This window comes from Jaculus jaculus, chromosome 2 (genome assembly GCF_020740685.1).
Source record: "Jaculus jaculus isolate mJacJac1 chromosome 2, mJacJac1.mat.Y.cur, whole genome shotgun sequence".
Lineage (NCBI taxonomy): Eukaryota > Metazoa > Chordata > Mammalia > Rodentia > Dipodidae > Jaculus > Jaculus jaculus.
This window is the reverse complement of record NC_059103.1, coordinates 34,230,223-34,250,828: the sequence shown is the minus strand read 5'-3', so window position 1 is coordinate 34,250,828 and position 20,606 is coordinate 34,230,223. Positions and strand designations below refer to the sequence as shown.

General features: G+C 40.1%; 1 pseudogene; it reads left to right on the top strand.

Moving 5' to 3' along the window:
* The window catches only part of LOC101608188, a 99,153-nt pseudogene extending 79,396 nt beyond the window's left edge, over positions 1-19,757 (top strand).
* Positions 19,758-20,606: the final 849 nt, after the last annotated feature.

The following is a 20,606-nucleotide window of genomic DNA, read 5'->3' as shown; positions in this document are numbered from 1 at the left end:
ATGAGAACCTGACTGCAACAGGGACCCTAAGGACTCTACCTGAAAACTGTTAAAGCTGATAAACACAACAATGTAGCAGGATACAAAATAAACACAAAGAAATCAGTAGCCTTCCTATATGCTAGCAATAAACAGGCTGAGGATGAAGTCAGAGAATCACTCCTATTCACAATTGCATCAATAAATAAATAAAGAACCTTGGAATAAACCCAACCAAGGAAGTGAAGGATCCCTACATTGAAAACGTTAAGACACTCATGATAAAAATTGCAAAAAACACTAGGAAATGGAAAGACATCTGTGTTCTGGGATTAGAAGAATCAATATAGTGAAAATGGAAATCCTAGCAAAAGCAATCTACAAAGTTAATGCAGTCCCCATCAAAAGTCCAATAGCATTCTTCAGAGAAATAGAAAAATAAATAATCCTAAAATTAATTTGGAAGCATAAAAATCCTCAAATAGGACTTCCAGTTAAGATGGCAGCATAGGAACCATTCCAAAGCATCCTAGGGGAGAAACCAGCAAAATACAGTCTTCTACTAAAAAGTGAGGTGTATAAGAAATTAAAATGGGACTTCCGGTTAAGATGGCAGCGTAGGTACCACGCCAAAGCAGCCTAGGGGGGAAAAAGACCAAAAAAACTCAGCAAAATACACACTTTTACTAAAAAGTGAGATGTATAGGAAATTAAAGCGGCAGCGGAGAAGTAGAAAAGTTATAGAGCATCCAGAGCCTGCATAGGCGGGAAAAGCGGCTCCGGCAGCTTGGCCAACTGCCGCGCCCGCGGGGCAGCAGAAAGCCGCCAGACTCGGCTCGAGCCGCAGGAAAAGCCAGGTGCGGGATTTTCCCCTCACACCGCGCTCTCCGCAACTTGGGAAACGTGAGGGGAGAGCGGCAGCGAGCAACGGAGGAGCAGACCACGAGGTAGAAGAACACGTGGAACAGCGAGACAACCAGAGCAGCCGCGGCTCCCTCCCCTCCCCCACTGCCTGAATCCAGCTCCAGCGAACAGAGCAGCGGCCCGGGACCCGGCCACGCCAACTTGGGCTGACAACGGGACACAAGCAGGAGCAGAGTTCGGGAGCAACATCAGCGGCTCCAGCACCGGTACCAGCGGCCCCAGCAGCAGCAGACCCAGGAGCGGCAGCAGCGGCAGATCCGGCAGCACACCTTCAGGGGGAGCAGTGGCAGTGGACACAGCAGCAGCAGCTTCAGCAGCAGTGGTGGCTCCAGCAGTGGCAGCTACAGCAGCAGCAGAGGCAGCAGCAGCGGCTCAGTTTGCCCCGTAGGAAAAGCAAGTGCCCAGCTCCAGAAATCAGAACAGCAGCCCAACGACCCAGGCAGCAACTTGACTGAGACCAAAATCACCCAAGGTAACTGGGATTGCACCAGGGAAGGGTCTCACTTGGTCACAAGCTGACTTGGATCCCTCAACAGACCAGAAATCTAAACCTCTTTGTTGATAGAGGATCTGGTCATTATAATAACTACTCTTGCATACATACTCGGGGCTGTTTTTGATTGAATGTGTACAGAGTTTAGTTAAATTTTAGAATCTACCTGTATTTTATTCCACTCAGCCTGCTTGAATACTCCTATAGCAGGGAAACTCAACCCCTAAGAACATCTTTGTAGATACTCTGAGAGTCCTAAGAGCCACACCTAATACCTTAAAGTCCTACCCTGAAAATATATTACATCAAATCAATTGATACAGCTAAGAATACACAGCTATCTAGAAAATCCAAGCATTAACTTAATCCAAGATGCAAAAATACATTATAACACAAGAAACACTAAAAAGCAAGACGATATAAATCCACCTAAAAGTATTAATGCATCAGAAATGTCCTCCAGTGAGAAAGAGTTAGAGGAAATGCCTGAAATATGTTCAAAGAGGTCAAAGAACACATGAAAACAATCAAAGAGGAAATCAAAGAGGAAATCAAAGGAATCAAAGAAGAGGCAGGACACCAATTTAATGAAATAAAGAAGGCAATACAAGACATAAATAGGGAAATAGAAATAATAACGAAAAACCAGTCAGAATTACTAGCAATGAAGAACACAGTTAATAAAATAAAAAACTCTGTAGAAAATCTCACCAGTAGGATGGATGAGGGAGAGGACAGAATATCTAAGCTAGAAGACCAGGTGGCAGACCTAATGCAGTCCAACAAAGAGAAAGACAAACTTATAGAAAAGTATGAGTGGGAATTTCAAGATATTCGAGACACTATGAAAAGATCCAATATAAGAATTCAGGGCATAGTAGAAGAAGAACTCCACACCAGAGACATAGCAGGCATCTTCAACAAAATCATAGAGGAAAATTTCCCCCAAATTGGGAAAGAGGTGCCAATACAGATACAGGAAGCCTTTAGAACCCCAGCCAGACAAAACCCAGAAAGAACCTCTCCTCGCCATATTATAATCAAACTTCCAAACACACACACCAAAGAAAAAATATTGAAAGCAGTTAAAGAGAAAAATCAAGTTACCTACAAAAGCAAGCCCATCAGGATTACAGCAGATTATTCAACACAAACTTTTAAAGCCAGAAGGGCTTGGAGTGATATATTCCAAGTTCTGAAAGATAACAACTGTCAACCAAGGTTACTTTATCCTGCAAAGTTATCCATTCAAATAGATGGAGAAATAAAGACATTCCATGACAAAAGCAGGTTAAAGGAGTATTTGAAGACAAAACCAGCTCTACAGAAAATACTTGATAGAATCCTCCATGCTGAACAAAAGGAAAAGCACACATATAAGGAACCTAATAAAAACAAGCTATACTCAAATACCAGTTAACAGAAGAGAGCACAGGTAGAACCAGAAACACACACACACAAAAATATGGCAAACATAAATACACACCTTTCAATAATATCTCTTAATATCAACGGTCTCAATGCCCCAACGAAAAGACATAGATTTGCAGACTGGGTTAAAAAGCAGGATCCTACTATTTGTTGTCTCCAAGAAACTCACCTTTCTACAAAAGATAGACATTATCTTAGGGTGAAAGGTTGGAAGACGGTGTTTCAAGCAAATGGGCCTAGAAAACAAGCAGGGGTTGCTATCCTAATATCAGACAGGGTAGACATTAGTCCGACGTTAGTCAAGAAAGATAAGGAAGGTCACTTTATATTGATTAAGGGCACACTCCAACAGGAGGACATTACAATCCTAAGCATATATGCACCTAACATGGGGGCTCCCAAATTCGTCAAACAAACACTATTAGAACTAAGGTCACAGATAACACCAAACACAGTGGTGGTGGGTGACTTTAACACCCCACTCTCATCAATTGACAGGTCATCCAGGGAAAGAATAAACAGAGAGGCATCTGGACTAAATGAGGTCATAGAAGGAATGGACCTAACAGATATATACAGGACATTTCATCCAAAGGCGGCAGAATATACATTCTTTTCAGCAGCACATAGAACATTCTCTAAAATAGACCATATATTAGGACACAAAACAAATCTTAACAAATTCAGGAAAATTGAAATAATTACTAGCATTCTATCTGACCACAATGGAATAAAACTACAAATCAGTAGCAAGAAAGGCTATAGAGCATACACAAAATCATGGAAACTAAACAATACACTACTAAATGATGAGTGGGTCAATGAAGAAATCAAAAAGGAAATCAAAAAATTTATAGAGTCAAATGATAATGAGAACACAACATACCAAAATCTCTGGGACACAATGAAGGCAGTTCTAAGAGGTAAATTTATAGCCTTAAGTGCCTATATTAAGAAATTAGAAAGGTCGCAAGTAAACGACCTAATGCTTCGCCTTAAAGCCTTGGAAAAAGAAGAACAAGGCAAACCAAAAATCAGTAGACGGGAAGAAATAATAAAGATTAGGGCAGAAATTAATGAAATAGAAACAAAAAGAACAATCCAAAGAATTAATGAAACAAAGAGTTGGTTCTTTGAAAGAATAAACAAGATTGATAAACCCTTAGCAAATCTGACCAAAAGAAAGAGAGAAGAGACACAAATTAATAAAATCAGAGATGAACAAGGTAACATCACAACAGATTCCAGAGAAATTCAAAAAATCATAGGGACATACTATAAAAGCATATACTCCACAAAGTATGAAAATCTGAAAGAAATGGATGATTTCCTTGATCTATATGACCTACCTAAATTAAATCAAAATGAGATTAATCACTTAAATAGACCTATAACAAACATGGAGATCCGAACAGTTATCAATAATCTCCCAACTAAAAAAAGCCCAGGCCCGGATGGATTCACTGCTGAATTTTACCAGACTTTTAAGGAAGAGCTAACACCATTGCTTCTTAAGCTTTTCCAGGAAACAGAAAAAGAAGGAATTCTACCAAACTCCTTCTATGAGGCCAGCATCACCCTGATACCAAAACCAGGCAAAGATAGAACAAAAAAAGAAAATTACAGACCAATCTCCCTCATGAACATAGATGCAAAAATTCTCAACAAAATATTGGCAAACAGAATACAAGAGTATATCAAAAAGATCATTCACCCTGACCAAGTAGGCTTTATCCCAGAGATGCAGGGATGGTTCAACATACACAAATCTATAAATGTAATACATTACATAAACGGGTTGAAGGACAAAAATCACATGATCATCTCATTAGATGCAGAGAAAGCATTTGACAAAATCCAACATCCCTTCATGATAAAAGTCCTACAGAGACTGGGAATAGAAGGAACATATCTCAATATAATAAAGGCTATTTATGACAAGCCTACAGCCAACATATTACTAAATGGGGAAAAACTAGAAGCTTTTCCACTAAAATCGGGAACAAGACAAGGGTGTCCACTGTCCCCACTTCTATTTAATATAGTTTTGGAAGTCTTAGCCATAGCAATAAGGCAAGAGACACACATAAAAGGGATACAAATTGGAAAGGAAGAAATCAAGTTATCATTATTTGCAGATGACATGATTCTATACATAAAGGACCCTAAAGACTCTACTAGCAAGCTGTTAGAGCTGATCAAAACCTACAGCAATGTAGCAGGATACAAAATAAATACACAGAAATCAGTAGCCTTCATATATGCTAACAACAAACACACAGAGGATGAAATCAGAGAATAACTCCCATTCACAATTGCATCAAAAAAAATAAAATACCTTGGAATAAACCTAACCAAGGAAGTAAAGAATCTATACAATGAGAACTTTAAAACACTCACACGAGAAATTGCAGAAGACACTAGAAAGTGGAGAAACATCCCTTGTTCCTGGATTGGAAGAATCAATATCGTGAAAATGGCAATCTTACCTAAAGCAATCTACACATTTAATGCAATCCCTATCAAAATTCCAAAGGCTTTCTTCATGGAAATAGAAAAAACAATCCAAAAATTCATTTGGAATCACAAAAAACCTCGAATATCTAAAATAATACTGAGCAACAAAAAAGAGGCTGGTGGTATCACCATACCTGATTTTAACCTATACTACAGAGCCATAGTAACAAAAACAGCATGGTACTGGCACAAAAACAGACATGTAGATCAGTGGAACAGAATAGAGGACCCAGATGTAAGCCCAAGTAGCTATAGCCACCTGATATTCGATAAAAATGCCAAAAATACTCATTGGAGAAGAGACAGCCTCTTCAGCAAATGGTGTTTTGAAAACTGGATAAATATCTGCAGAAGGATGAAAATAGATTCTTCTCTCTCGCCATGCACAAGAATTAAGTCCAAATGGATTAAAGACCTTAACATCAGACCGGAAACTTTGAAACTGCTAGAGGAAAAAGTAGGGGAAACCCTTCAACATATTGGTCTTGGCAAAGACTTTCTGAATACAACCCCAATTGCTCAGGCAATAAAACCACAGATTAACCACTGGGACCTAATGAAATTACAAAGATTTTGCACCGCAAAGGACACAGTGAAAAAAGCAAAGAGGCAACCTACAAAATGGGAAAAAATCTTCGCCAGCTATATATCTGATAGAGGATTAATATCTAGGATATACAAAGAACTCAAAAAGTTAAATAATAAGGAATCAAACAAGCCAATCAAAAAATGGGCTATGGAGCTAAATAGAGAGTTCTCAAAGGAAGAAATACAAATGGCATATAAGCATCTAAAAAAATGTTCTACGTCACTAGTCATCAGGGAAATGCAGATTAAAACTACATTGAGATTCCATCTCACTCCTGTCAGATTGGCCACCATCATGAAAACAAATGATCATAAATGTTGGCGGGGATGTGGCAAAAAAGGAACCCTTCTGCACTGCTTGTGGGAATGCAATCTGGTCTAGCCATTGTGGAAAACAGTGTGGAGGTTCCTAAAACAGCTAGAGATTGATCTACCATATGACCCAGCTATAGCACTCCTAGGCATATATCCAAAGGACTCATCTCATTTCCTTAGAAGTACATGCTCAACCATGTTTATTGCTGCTCAATTTATAATAGCTGGGAAATGGAACCAGCCTAGATGTCCCTCACCTGATGAGTGGATAATGAAGATGTGGTACATTTATACAATGGAGTTCTACTCAGCGGTAAAGAAAAATGAAGTTATGAAATTTGCAGAAAAATGGATGGACCTGGAAAGTATTATACTAAGTCAGGTAACCCAGGCCCAGAAAGCCAAGCGCCACATGTTCTCTCTCATATGTGGATCCTAGCTACAGATGACTGGGCTTCTGTGTGAGAATGAAAATACTTAGTAGCAGAGGCCAGTAAGTTGAAAAGGAGACATAAAGGGTGGAGAAAGGAAGGGAGGAGGATACTTAATAGGTTGATATTGTATATATGTAATTACAATGATTGTAATGGGGAGGTAATATGATGGAGAATGGAATTTCAAATGGGAAAGTGTGGGGGTGGGGAGGGAGGGAATCACCATGGGATATATTTTATAATCATGGAAAATGTTAATAAAAATTAAAAAAAAAAAAGAAATTAAAATGGCAGCAGAGAAGTAGGAGAGATCCAGAGCAACCAGAGCTCACATAGGCAGGCAGAAGTGGCTCCAGCAGCAGCAGCACCAGGCCCATGGGGCCACAGCTGCCAGGCTCGGATTGAGCCACAGGAAAAGCCAGGTGAAGGGATTTTCCACTCACACCAGAGCTCTTCACAAACTCAAGAAATATGAGGGGAGGGCTGGAGAGATGGTTTAGCGGTTAAGCTCTTGCCTGTGAAGCCTAAGGACCCTGGTTCGAGGCTCAGTTCCCCAGGACCCACGTTAGCCAGATGCACAAGGGGGCACACGCGTCTGGAGTTTGTTTGCAGTAGCTGGAGACCCTGGCGTGCCCGTTCTCACTCTCTCTGTAACTGCCTCTTTCTCTCTCTGTCACTCTCAAATAAATAAATAAAAATAAAAATATATTTTAAAAAAAAGAAATATGAAGGGAGAAGAGCAATGAACAACAGAGTAGCAGATCACGAGATAGAAGATCACATAGACCAGCAAGAGTACTAGAGCCACCATTGACTGCCTCCCCTCCCCCACCAATAGCACAAGCACCAGAAACCAGCAGGAGCTCACAGCACCCAGCACCAGCAACCAGAGCAGCAATCCAACAACCAAGCCAGCCTACTTGAACCCACAGTGCACTAAAGAGGGACCCAAGCCAGCACACAACATAACTGAGACAAAAATCATCCCAAAAGGTAGCGGATTACAGCAGGACAGTACCCACCAAATAAGCCTGGTATATAGCCCTGAATGGGAAGTGCTAATTGCACCTTCCATATCAGGATAAATTTTATGTTAAATCTGATAGATGATCAGATTTGCCATTCTTAAATAAGCTATCTTTTGGGCTTGTTATTGTTTGCTTCTTGATTTATAGTTCCTTTGTTTCCTCTTCTGTTGTACATTAGGGAAGGGTCTCACTTGGTCACAAGCTGACTTGGAACCCTCTACAGACCAGGTATCTTAACCTCCTAGTTGGTATTAAGGGTGTAGGGCACCACACACCCTAAGGGACAGTAACTTTATTAGAGGATCTGGTTGTCATAATACCTACTCTTGCATAAATACTCTATGTTGTTGTTCATTGAAAGTGTACATTGTTTAGATAATTTTTAGAATCCGCCTGTATTTTGTTCCACTCAGCCTACTTGAATACTCTCATAGCAGGCAAACCCAATACCTACGGTCATTTTTGTAGTACTCTGAGAGTCTTCAGAGCCACACCTAGCACCTTAAGCTCCTACCCTGAAGATATATAACATTAGATTGATTTAGATTGATAGATACATCTAATAATACTGCAGCTAACTAGAAAGTTCAAGCATTAAATTAATTTAAGATGAAAAAATACATACATCATAACACAAGAAACACGAAAAATCAAGACAATATAAATCCACCAAAAAGTATTAATGCATCAGAAATGACCTCCAGTGAGAACGAGTTGGAGGAAATGCCTGAGAAAGATTTCAAAAGAATGACCATAAACATACTCAAAGAAGTCAAAGAGGAAATCAAAGGAATCAAAGAAAACACAGGACACCAATTTAATGAAATAAAGAGGTCAATACAAGACATAAATAAGGAAATAGAAATAACAAAGAAAAACCAGTCAGAATTTTTAGCAATGAAGAACAAAGTTAATGAAATAAAAACTGTAGAAAATCTCACCAGTAGAATGGATGAATGAGAGGACAGAATATCTAAGCTAGAAGACCAGGTGGCAGATCTAATACAATCCAACAAAAAGACAAACTAATAGGAAAGTATGAATGGGAATTTCAAGATATTCAGGACACAATGAAAAGATCAAACATAAGAATTCAGGGTATAGTAGAAGGAGAAGAATTTCACTCCAAAGGCATAGTAGGTGTCTTCAACAAAATCATAGAAGAAAACTTCCCCCAAATTGGGAAAGAGGTGCCAATGCAGATACAGGGATCCTTGAGAACACCAGCCAGACAAAACCAGGAAAAAAACTCTCCTCACCATATTACAATCAAACTACCAAACACAAAAATCAAAGAAAAATAATTGAATACAGTTAGAAAGAAAAATCAAGTTACATACAAAGGCAAGACCTTCAAGATCACAGCAGATTACTCAACACAAACTTTAAAAGCCAGAAGGGCTTAGAGTGATGTATTCTAAGTTCTGAAAGATAACAACTGTCAACCAATGTTACTTTATCCTGCAAAGCTATCCATTCAAATAGATGGAGAAATAAGGACATTCCATGACAAAAGCAGGCTAAAGAAGTATTTGAAGACAAAAGAAGCTCTACAGAAAATACTTGAAAGAATCCTCCATGCTGAGGAGAAAGAAAAGCACAGATATAAGGAACCTGGAAAAAACAAACAATACTCAAATACTAGTTAATGCAAGAGAGCAAAGGTAAAACCAGAAGAACTATCAAAAAAAGGCAAAAATAAATACACACCTTTCAATATCTCTTAATATCAATGGCCTCAATGCCCCAAAGAAAAGACACAGGTTTGCAGACTGGGTTATAAAACAGGATCTTGGACTGGAGAGATGGCTTAGTGGCTAAGCGCTTGCCTGTGAAGCCTAAGGACCCCGGTTCGAGGCTCAGTTCCCCAGGTCCTATGTTAGCCAGATGCACAAGGGGGCGCATGCACCTGGAGTTCGTTTGCAGAGGCTGGAAGCCCTGGCGCACCCATTCTCTCTCTCCCTCTATCTGTCTTTCTCTCTGTGTCTGTCGCTCTCAAATAAATAAATAAATAATTTTTTTAAAAAAAAAAGCAGGATCCTACAATTTGTCGCCTCCAAGAAACTCACCTTTCTACCAAGGATGGACACTAATTTAGGGTGAAAGGTTGGAAATTGGTGTTTCAAGTAAATGGGCCTAGAAAACAAGCAGTTGTTGCTATCCTAATATCTGGCAAGGTAGACTCCAGTCCAACATTAGTTAAGAGAGATAACGAAGGTCACATCATATTGACTAAAGGCACACTCCAACAGAAGGACATTACAATCGTAAACATATATGCACCTAACATGGGGCTCACAAATTCATCAAACAAATGCTATTAGAACTAAGGTCATAGATAATGCCAAACAGAGTGGTAGTGGGTGACTTCAACACCCCACTCTCATCAATTGACAGGTCATCCTGGGAAAACATAAACTGAGAGGCATTTGAATTAAATGAGCTCATAGAAGAAATGGACCTAACAGATATATACAGGACATTTCACCCAAATGCTGCAGAATATACATTGTTATCAGCAGCACATGGAACATTCTCTAAAATAGACCATATATTAGGATACAAAGCAAATCTTAACAAATACAGGAAAATTGAAATAATTCCTTGCATTCTATCTGACCACAATGGAAGCAAACAACAAATCAACAGCAAGAAAAGCTATAGAGCATAAACAAAATCATGGAAGTTAAACAATATACTACTAAATAATAAATGGATCAATGAAGAAATCAAGAAGGAAATCAAAAAATTCATAGGGCCTGTTGCAGTCCGGTTCGCATTGCTGGTAGAAATCACCCAACCAAGAGCAGCTTCTGGGAAAAAGAGATTTATTTGGCTTACAGGCTCGAGGGGAAGCTCCACGATGGCAGGGGAAAACGATGGCATGAGCAGAGGGTGGACATCACCCCCTGGCCAACATAAGGTGGACTACAGCAACAGGAGGGTGTGCCAAACACTGGCATGGGGAAATTGGCTATAAAGACCATAAGCCCGCCCCCAACAATACACTCCCTCCAGGAGGTATTAATTCTCAAATATCCATCAGCTGGGAACCTAGCATTCAGAATACCTAAGTTTATGGGGGACACCTGAATCAAACCACCACATTCCGCCCCTGGCCCCCATAAACTGATATCCATACATGATGTAAAATACAATGCTTTCAGTCTGACTTTAAAATTCCCCATAGTTTTTATCAATCTCAATGATGTTCATACATCCCCATAGTTCAAGATCTTTTAACTGAGCCATAATACCAAAATATAACCTCAAAAAACCCAGAATGGCACAGAATAAATATTCACACTGCAATAGATGGCATTGGGCATAGCAAAGAAACATTCAACCAATACAAGATTCAAAACAACCAGGGCAAACATCAAACTCTGTAGCTTCAAGTCCAGCAACTCAAACCAGTGACAAATCTTCAAGTCCGATAATTCTAACCAGCAGCAAGTCTCTGGCATTCCAATTCCGCCCCTCCAGCTAGGCTACTCACAGTCCTGGGAAACTTCATCGGGGCCGGCAGCTCCTCGGCAGCCATCTCATGGTCCCGGCACCTCCACTGGGTCTCCACTGCAAGCCACGGTTCGTCCTCATGGCCCCATGGGGTCTCTATGCAGGCAACCAGCAAACCCGCTTCACACTGCCCATGGCCATTTCCAAAACACAAGACCGTGTTGCAAACTCAATGACCCTCTTTCCAGCATTTCTTATACTCCACGATACCAAGTAGGGTGCCAATTTGTTAATCCAGGGGGGAATAAAGCAGACTTTGAAGAACAGGACACTCCTTGAGCACTCAGGCCCCTTCAAAAGAGTCTACATTCTTCTTGTTGCCCCAGCGCAGGTCAGCTAGCCCAGTCTCAAAGGTTGTAATCTCTCAGTTGCAGCTGAACGGGCAGCAGTTCACCCAAAGATTTTCCTTTCTGTGCCATATCCCTCTGCACACACCAGTTCATTTCTACGCTAAGCAACCCTGCACAACTTCTCAGGACATGGGCACAAGAGCAAGCTTCTCACACAAACTGCTAGCCCAGTCCAGGCACAGCTCTTTCTCACCCTCATAAGCCAAACCTCACAGTCCATAGTTCTTACTGCCTTCAGGTCTTTCAGCTCTGACCAGGATAGACCACCAAGCTGTACTTACAGCACTGCAAGGCATCTCTTAGGCCAAGGTTTCAACTCCTTCCACATTCCTCTTGAAAATCAGCTTCAAAAGGCCGAAGCCACACAGTCAGGTGTCTAGCAGCAACCCCACTCCTGGTACCACTTTACTGTTGCAGTCCGGTTTGCATTGCTGGTAGAAATCACCCAACCAAGAGCAGCTTCTGGGAAAAAGAGGTTTATTTGGCTTACAGGCTCGAGGGGAAGCTCCACGATGGCAGGGGAAAACGATGGCATGAGCAGAGGGTGGACATCACCCCCTGGCCAACATAAGGTGGACTACAGCAACAGGAGGGTGTGCCAAACACTGGCATGGGGAAATTGGCTATAAAGACCATAAGCCCGCCCCCAACAATACACTCCCTCCAGGAGGTATTAATTCTCAAATATCCATCAGCTGGGAACCTAGCATTCAGAATACCTAAGTTTATGGGGGACACCTGAATCAAACCACCACAGGGCCAAATGATAATGAGAACACAACATACCAAAACATTTGGGACACAATGAAATCAGTCCCAAGAGGTAAATTTGTAGCTTTAAGTGCTTATATTAAGAAATTAGAAAGGTCACAAGTAAATGACCTAATGGTTCACCTTAAAAACTTGGAAAAAGAAGAACAAGGCAACCCAAAAATCAGTAGACAGGAAGAAATAATAAAGATTAGGGCAGAAATTAATGAAATAGAAACCAAAAACAACCCAAAGAATCAATGAAATAAAGAGTTGGTTCTTTGAAAGGATAAACAAGCAAAAACCCTTAGCAAATCTGACCAAAAGAAAGAGAGAAGAGATATAAATTAATAAAATTAGAGATAAAAAAAGGTAACATCACAACAGATACAAGAGAAATTCAAAAAAATCATTGGTACATAATATAAAAACAAGTACTCCACTAGGTATGAAAATATGAAAGAAATGGATGATTTGCTTGATTTATATGACCTACCTAAATTAAATCAAGATGAGATTAATCACTTAAATAGACCTATAACAAGTATGAAGATCCAAACAGTTATCAAAAATCTCCCAACCCCCAGATGGATTCACTGCTGAATTTTGCCAGACCTTCAGAGAAGAACTAACACCATTGGTTCCTTAGCTTTTACATAAAATAGAAAAAGAAGGAATCCTACCAAATTCCTTCTACAATGCCAGCATCACCCTGATACCAAAACCAGGCAAAGATAGAACAAAAAAAGAAAATTACAGATCAATCTGCCTCATGAACATAGATGCAAAAATTCTGAACAAAATATTAGCAAACATAGTACGAGAATATATCAGAAAGATCATTCACCCTGACCAAGTACGCTTTATCCCAGAGATGCAGGGATGGTTCCATACACATAAATCAATAAATGTAATACATTATATAAATGGACTGAAGAACAAATATCACATGATCATCTCATTAGACACAGAAAAAGCATTTGACAAAATCCAACATCCCTTCATGACAAAAGTCCTACAGAGACTGGGAATAGAAGGAATATATCTCAATATAATAAAGGCTATTTATGACAATCCTACAGCCAACATATTACTAAATGGGGAAAAACTGGAAGCTTTTCCACTAAAATCAGGAACAAGACAAGGGTATCCACTGTCCCCACTTCTATCTAATATAGTACTGGAAGTCTTAGCCATAGCAATGAGGCGAGAAACACACATATAAGGGACACAAATTGGAAAGGTAGAAATCAAGTTATCATTATTTGCAGATGACATGATTCTATACATAAAGGACCCTAAAGACTCTACTAGCAAACTGTTAGAGCTGATCAAAACCTACAGCCATGTAGCAGGATACAAAATAAATACACAGAAATCAGTAGCCTTCATATATGCTAACAACAAACACACAAAGGATGAAATCAGAGAATAACTCCCATTCACAATTGCATCAAAGAAAATAAAGTACCTTGGAATAAACCTAACCAAGGAAGTAAAGGATCTCTACAATGAAAACTATAAAATACTCAAGTGAGAAATTGCAGAAGACACTAGGAAATGGAAAACATCCCTTGTTCCTGGATCAGAAGAATCAATATTGTGAATATGGCAATCTTACCAAAAGCAATCTACACATTTAATATGATCCCCATCAAAATCCCAATGGCATTCTTCACAGAAATAGAAAAAAACAATCCAAAAATTCATTTGGAATCACAAAAAAACTCTAATATCTAAAACAAAATCTTGAGCAACAAAAATAAGGCTGGTGGTATCACCATACCTGATTTTAACCTGTACCACAGAGCCATAGTAACAAAAACAGCATGGTACTGGCACAAAAGCAGACATGTAGATCAATGGAATGGAATAGAGGACTCAGATATAAGTCTGGTTTGCTATAGACACCTGATCTTTGACAAAAATGGCAAAAATAGTCATTGGCGAAAAGACAGCCTCTTCAGCCAATGATGTTGGGAAAACTGGTTATATCTGTAGAAGGATGAAAATAGATCCTTATCTCTCTCCATGCAGAAGAATTAAGTCCAAATGTATCAAAGACCTTAATATCAAACCTGAAACTCTGAAGCTGCTAGAGGAAAAAGTAGGGGAAACCCTTCAACATATTGGTCTTGGCAAAGACTTTCTGAATATAACCCCAACTGCTCAGGCAATAAAACCACAGATTAACCACTGGGACCTCATGAAATTACAAAGATTTTGTATGGCAAAGGACACTGTGAATAAAGCAAAGAGGCAACTTACAGAATGGGAGAAAATCTTTGCCAGCTATACATCTGGTAGAGGATTAATATCTAGGTTATACAAAGAAATCAAAAATTAAATAATAAGAAATCAAACAAGTCAATTAAAAATGGGCTATGGAACTAAATAGAGAGTTCACAAAAGAAGAAATACAGATGGTATATAAGCATCTGAACAAATGTTCTACATCCCTAGTCTCAGGGAAATGCAGATTAAAACTCTGTTGAGATTCCATCTCACTCCTGTCAGATTGGCTACCGTCATTGAAACAAATGACCATACATGCTGGCAAGGATGTGGAAAAAGAGGAACACTTCTACACTGTTGGAGGGAATGCAATCTGGTCCAGCCATTATGGAAATCAGTGTGGAGGTTCCTAAGACAGCTAAAAATAGATCTATCATTAATCCAGCTATAGCACTCCTAGGCATATATCTTTAGGACTCATCTCATTACCTTAGAGATACTTGCTCAACCATGTTTATTGCCACTCAATTCACAATAGCTTGGAAATGGAACCAGCCTAGATGTCCCTCAACCTATGAGTGCATAATAAAGATATAGCACATTAATACAATGGATTTCTACTGAGCAGTAAAGAAAAAAGAAAAAGAGCCAAAGGAAGGGTAGGATCCTTACAACGTGCTCCCTCCCCACCCAGACACAAAATGGCCTGGGTACCCATGACCTCACCGGTGCCTGACACTACCTACGCGAGATCATCATAATAAGAGGAGGAAAAGATCATGACTTCAAAATAAAAGAGAGACTGAATGAGATAGGTAGGGGGTATGATGGAGAATGGAAGTTCAAAGGGAAAGTGGGGGGAGGGAGGGTATTACCATGGGATATATTTTTTTTTAATAATGGAAGTTGTTAATAAAAATTTGAAATTAAAAAAAGATGTGCACCACTAAAAAAGAAAAGAAAAAATCCTCAAGTATCTAAATAATTTTGAGCAACAAAACAGCTACCTGATCTTCAACAAAAATGCCAAAAATACTCATTGGAGAAAAGACAGCTTCTTCAGCAAATGGTGCTGGGAAAAATGGATTTGTATCTGTAGAAGGATGAAAAAAGATCCTTATTTTATCTCTCTCCATGAATAAAAATTATTTCCAAATGGATCAAATACCTTACTATGATACTGGAAACTCTGAAACTGCTAGAAGAAAAACTGGGGAAACTCTTAAACATATTGGTATTAGCAAAGACTTTCTCAATATAACCCCTGTTGCTCAGGAAATACAACCACCAATTAACCTGATATTACAAAGCTTTTGTACACCAAAGGACACTGTGAATAGAGTAAAGAGGCAACCTACAGAATGGGAGAAAATCTTTGCAAGATATACATCTGACAGAGGATTAATATCCACGATATACAAAGAACTCAAAAAACTAAATAGCCAGACATTTAAACCCTGTACTCAGGAGGCAGAGGCAGAAGGATTGCTGTGAGTTCAAGGCCAGCCTGAGACTACATAGTAAATTACAGGTCTCCCTGGACTATAGAGCAATACTCTACCTTGAAAAACCAAAAGAAAAAAAAAAAAGAGACAATAAAAATCAACCCAATTAAAAAATGGGCTACGGAACTAAATAGAAAGGCTTTGAGAAGAAATAGAGATGGCATATAAATATATAAGAAAATGTTCAGAAGACTTCTGGGTAAGATGATGGCATAGAAGGCATGCCAAACAGCCTAGGTAGGGATTTCAGCAAAACCACAACACAATTTACTCTTCTCCTGAAAAGCGAAGGAGTATAAGTTATTCTTAGACACAGCAGAGAAGCCAGAGAGACAAAGATCCAACAGAAGGGAGGAAAGCGGCCAGAATCCCACTGAGGTGCTTGCAGCATGCCCATCCGTGGGATCCACACACTCACATGGCACCACCCCAACAGGTTAAAATAAGAAAGTAAAGAGAAACAAGCACTACAAAATAAGAAGAATGGCAAGAATAAACACATACCTTTCAATAATAACTCTTAATGTTAGTGGCCTCATTGCCCCTACCAAAAGTCACAGGCTTGCAACCCAATTAAAAGGCAGGATCTTGCTGTTTGTTGCCTCCAGGAAACTCATCTCTCAATAGAAGATAGACACTGTCTTAGGATGAAAGGATGGAAAACGGTATTTCAAGCAAAGGGGTCTAGGAAACAAGTGGGGGTTGCTATCCTAACATATGACAGGAAAGAATTCAAATCAACATTAGTGAGGAAAGATAAAGAAAGTCACTTTATACTGATTAAAAGAACACTCCAACAGGAGGACATTACAATCTTATATGTATATGCACCTAACATGAGGACTCCCAATTTCATCAAACAAACACTATTAGACTTAAGGTCACAGATAACACCAAACTCAACTGTAGTGGGAAACTTCAACACCCCACTCTACCCCACTCTCATCAACTGACAGGCCATCCTGGCAAAAAATAAACAGAGAGATAGCAGGATTAAATGATGTCATGAAACAAGTGGACCTAATAGATATCTACAGAACATTCCATCCAAATGCTGCAGAATATACATTTTTCTCAGGAGCACATGAAACATTCTGTAAAATAGACCATATATTAGAACGCTAAGCAAATCTCAACAAATATAGGAAAATTGAAATAATCTCTTGTACTCTATCTGACCACAATGGGATTAAACTGCAAATCAGCAACAAGAAAAGCTACAGAGCATACAGAAATCCATGGAGACTGAAACAGCACACTTCTGAATGATGAGCAGGTCATTTAAAAAATCAAAAAGGAAATCAATAAATTCATAGAATCAAATGATGATGACAATACCACATACCAAAACCTTTGGGACACAATAAAGGCAGTCCTGAGAGGGAAATTTATAGCTCAAAGTGCCTATATTAAGAAATTAGAGGGCTGGAGAGATGGCTTAGCGGTTAAGCGCTTGCCTGTGAAGCCTAAGAACCCCGGTTCGAGGCTCGGTTCCCCAGGTCCCACGTTAGCCAGATGTACAAGGGGGCGCACATGTCTGGAGTTCGTTTGCAGAGGCTGGAAGCCCTGGCGCGCCCATTCTCTCTCTCTCTCCCTCTATCTGTCTTTCTCTCTGTGTCTGTCGCTCTCAAATAAATTTAAAAAAAAATTTTAAAAAAAAAGAAATTAGAGAGTTCACAAATAAATAATTTACTGTGTTTCCTTAAGGCCTTGGAAAAAGAATAAGGCAAACCAAAAATCAGCAGACGGGAAGAAATAATAAAGCTTAGAGCAGAAATTAATGAAAGAGACACCAAAAATACAATCCAAAGACTCAATGAAACAAAGAGTTGGTTCTCTGAAAGGATAAACAAGATTGATAAACCCTTAGCAAATCTGACCAGAAAAAAAGAGAGAAGAGACAAAAATTAATAAAATTAGAGATGAAAAAGACACTATTACAAAAGATACCAGAAAATTATAAGGACATACTTTAAGAATATATATGTCTCTAACTTTGAAAATCTGAAACAAATGGAAAATTTCCTTGATTCATATGACCTACCAAAATTAAATAAATATGAAATAAACTATTTAAATAGACCTTTATTTCTGTGACACCACGGAAAAGTTCTATGACTCGCACCCCGTTGCCAAAAAAATCACAAGTCTCATAGCTGAAATGATTGCACTTGACCTTCAGCCATACTCTTTTGTAAACAATGTTGGCTTTAAGAGGCTGCTTGAATACTTGAAACTCAGTACTCTTTACCCTCCCCTTCCTACTTCTCTAGGACAGCTATACCAGGTATGTATGACAATGTGAAACAAATAATTATGACACATCTGAAGGAAGCTGAGAGTGGTGTGGTCCATTTCACCTCTGGAATATGGATGAGTAGCCAGACCCGTGAGTACCTAACCCTCACAGCTCACTGGGTCATCTTTGCATCCTCTGTCCAACCACATTGTGAGGACCACCATTGTTCAGCACTTTTAGACGTATCACAGATTGACTGTGACTATAGCAGCAACAGCATTCAGAAGCAGCTGGAGGGCTGGTGGGAAGCCTGGGTGACCTCCATTGGCCTTCAGGTCGGCATCATAGTCACTGACAACCCAAGCATAGGTGAGACACTGAGTGAGGGGGAACGCTCAAGTGTGCAGTGAGTGCTTCAGCCACACGGTGGACCTGATTGTGAGCGAGGCCCTCAAGAGCCAGAGGATGGTGCAGAACTTACTGAGCATTGCTCGGAAGCTGTGTGAGCGGGTCCATCGATCACCCAGAGCCAGAGAGAAGCTTGCTGAGCTGCAGAAGGAGTATGAGCTGCCACAGCACCAGCTGATCCAGGACATGCCATCCAAGTGGAGCACATCATTCCACATGCTTGAACGGCTCATCGAGCAAAAGAGGGCAGTTAATGAGGTGTCCATTGAGTGTAACTTCAGAGAACTGATCAGTTGTGACCAGTGGGAGGTCATGCAGTCTGTATGTCATGTGCTGAGACCCTCTGATGCTGCAAGTTGGGAGATGAGCGCCCACATGTCCACTCTGAGCCAGGTTATTCCCATGATCCACATTCTCAGCAGGAAAGTCGAGATGCTCTTTGGAGAGACAATGGGCATTGACACCATGCTGAAGTCACTGAATGAAGCCATGGCAAGCCGCCTGTCCGCCACCCTCCATGACCCCAGGTACATCTTTGCCACACTGCTGGACCCTCGCTACAAAGCCTCCCTGTTCACAGAGGAGGAGGTGGAGCAGTACAGGCAAGACTTAATCAGGGAGCTAGAAATTTAACTGAATTCTACCTCAGAGGACGTGGCCACCTCCAATGGCTGTGACTCAGGGTCCCCATCGAAAGACTCTAGTGCGGAGGAGAGCCTGTGGTCACTTGTGGCACCAGTGAAGAGAAGTCAGAGAGAGAAGCTGCCTGAAGACATGGTGCTCGCGTATCTGGAGGAAGAGGTGCTGGAGCACAGCTGTGACCCGCTTACCTACTGGAACCTGAAGCGGTCCTCCTGGCCGGGGCTTTCTACCTTGGCAGTCAGGTTTTTGGGCTGCCCCCCCCCCAAGTACAGTCCCCTCAGAAAAGCTCTTCAGCACACCCACAGAAGCTGGCAGCTTCCAGCCCAGGCTCACCACGGAGCATTTTGAAAAGCTGATTTTCTTGAAAGTTAATCTTCCCTTGATATACTTTCGGTACTAGCACACGACAGGCCACAAGTGCTGACTGTTGTGCCAGGGCTGACTTGCCTGGCAGGGCCATGGAGGACACCAGATCAGGCATCGGGGCCACTTGCCAGCTCTCATATATGTCCACATGTGCCTTACTCCTGGCCAGGTATCGTGGCGTGTTTTAGAAGTCCACTAGAAACAGCCTGTCTTGTCAGTTATGAAATAGGGTGATCAGGTTTAATTCCTAACTGTAAAGGTTTTTAAAAGTTAGGGGTGTAATTTGTTTTCCTAGAATGGAGAGAAGATGTAAACAATTTTATGTGTAGCCTTTTTATTCAGTTGTGTAAAAGCCACAAATCAGGTGCTGTATTTTAATTAAATGTTGCTTTAATTGCAACAAATGGAAAAAATAAATAAATAAATAGACCTTTAACAAGTATGGAGATCCAAGCACTTATAAAAAGTCTCTCAACTAAAAACAGTCCAGGCCCAGATGGATTCACTGGTAAATTTTACCAGACCTTCATGGAAGAACTAACACCACTGCTTCTCAAACTAAAGAGAAAAGGAAGGAATTCTACCAAATTCCTTCTATGAAGCCAGCATCACCCTCATATCAAAATCAGACAGAGACAGAACAAAAAGAAGAAAATTACGGACCAATCTCCCTCACGAACATACTTGCAAAAATTCTCAGCAAAATATTGGTAAACAGAATACAAGAATATATCAAAAGATTATTTACCCTGACCAAGTTGGTTTTATCCCAGGGATGCAGGGATGGTTCAACATACACAAATCAATAAATGTAATATATCATATAAATGGTCTGAAGGACAAAAATCACATGATCATTTCAATAGATGCAGAAAAGGCATTT